Source organism: Neophocaena asiaeorientalis, unplaced genomic scaffold, assembly GCF_003031525.2.
Source record: "Neophocaena asiaeorientalis asiaeorientalis breed wild unplaced genomic scaffold, Neophocaena_asiaeorientalis_V1.1 scaffold389, whole genome shotgun sequence".
NCBI classification, from domain to species: Eukaryota; Metazoa; Chordata; class Mammalia; order Artiodactyla; family Phocoenidae; genus Neophocaena; species Neophocaena asiaeorientalis.
The window spans coordinates 440,249-442,283 of record NW_020172821.1 but is presented as its reverse complement, the minus strand read 5'-3'; positions in this window follow the sequence as shown (position 1 = coordinate 442,283).

The following is a 2,035-nucleotide window of genomic DNA, read 5'->3' as shown; positions in this document are numbered from 1 at the left end:
AAACAATTCTCTCCTAGTTTTCCTTACACCTTCTGATCACTTGTTTTCAGAGTTTTTCACTAGCTTCTCTCCTTTTTCCATGATTAAATGCAGGCAATCCTTCAGGTTTTGTGTTTGACTCTTTTATTCTACAGTCTCCCTATCTGGCTCTCCAGAATTTTAAAGAGATTTGTGACTCTTCTCCTAACCTTATCTTCAGTCCCTGCTTCTCTTTAGGAGACAGTTTGATTTAGTGAAAGCAATATGGTCATTGGAGTATGACGTGAAGCAGAAATTGCAAAACAGCATTTACCTTTGGGGATTGATATAACAATTTAACTAACATATATAAAGTAGCTATTAAATGGTTGTTCATTCCTTTTCTACTCTTCTGATCCTGAGTTACAGGCCCAAATTTCCAACTACTTGCTGTCCATCCTTATTTTCATATCCTTAGAAAAAAGCAGATACATATAAAATTTTTTTTTTAATTTGGCCACATTGTGCAGCATGTGGGATTTTAGTTCCCCAACCAGGGATCAAATCCAGGCCCCCTCAGTGAAAGAGCCAAGTCCTAACCACTGGACTGCCAGGGAATTCCCAATCCATATAAAATTTTGCATGCAATCCTTTTTATACAGGCCCTTATCTTTTGCTCAGAATATTGTGTGAATAATTTCTGCCAGAGAAGATGACTCCCTGAAGTGATTTCTAGCTACATTAAGACCCTGTTTTATTCATTATGTAACTCCAGTGTCTTCCATACTCTTGTAATAATAGAAATTCAATAAATGTTGAACTGAAAAGAAACCTAATTTGAAGATAGAATTCATCTTTACCTGTGCCAAAAGCTTTACACAGTGATTTATAATAATTTTTCAAAGGTATTGAATGCTTACCTAATAACTCTTTCCTTAGTAAAACCCCAGTCTCAACTTCATGATAGGTGAATCCTCTTTGGGACTAGTGCAGAGGTTGGCATGATTTTTCCATAAAGGCCCAGATAATAAATTTTCAGTTTTGTGGTCACATATTCTTTTTTGTTGTTGTTGGGGAGCAGGCGGTGTGGAGTTACAATCTTTTAGAATATGAAAGCTTTTTGGACTTCCCTGGTGGCCCAGTGGTTAACACTCTGCGGTCCAAATGCAGGGGACACGGGTTCGATCCCTGGTCAGGGAAGATCCCACATGACGTGTGGTGCAGGTCAAAAAAAAAAATATGAAAACCTTTCTTAACTCCATGGCTTATGCCAGCAGGCTTTGGCTCATGGGCTATAGTTTGCTGACCTCTGGACCCTCTTCCTGGACTCTGTAATTCTGAATACAGCCTCAAGGTGAAGCTAAGGTTGACACCACCACTGAAGATATTTATTATGAATTACAATATAAATTAATCAGATTGGCCAACACTACATTTTAAAGTGTAGAAAAGTAGAGATGTGTCCCACAGTACAGTTCCAGAAATCAGGGCTAAGAGCAACATAACATTTAGATTGCTTTTGGTTGCCAGTGACAGAAAACTGAACTGATTGCTTGTAAACAAATCATTACTTTTCCTCAAATGACAAGGCATCCAGACAAAAGCAATCACTGGCATGGCTCTGCTATTCAAAAATATAATCAAGGGCTTCCCTGGTGGCTCAGTGATTGAGAATCTGCCTGCCAATGCAGGGGACACGGGTTCGAGCCCTGGTCTGGGAAGATCACACATGCCGGGGAGCAACTGGGCCCGTGAGCCACAGCTACTGAGCCTGCACATTTGGAGCCTGTGCTCTGCAACAAGAGAGGCCGCGATAAAGAGTGGCCCCCACTTGCCCCAACTAGAGAAAGCCCTCGTACAGAAACGAGACCCAACACAACCAAAAATAAATAAATTAAATAATAAAAAATATCATCAAGAGGACCTAGGTGCTTTCTAGTCTCCTGCTCCACTATCCTTGGTATGTTGACTTTTATCTTCATTCTTGACGTCTCCTGGTTACAAGGTAGCTGCTGCCACTCCAGACACATTGTCCCCCACTAGCATCTCTAGCTGGATAAAAAGAGCAGAGTCTCTA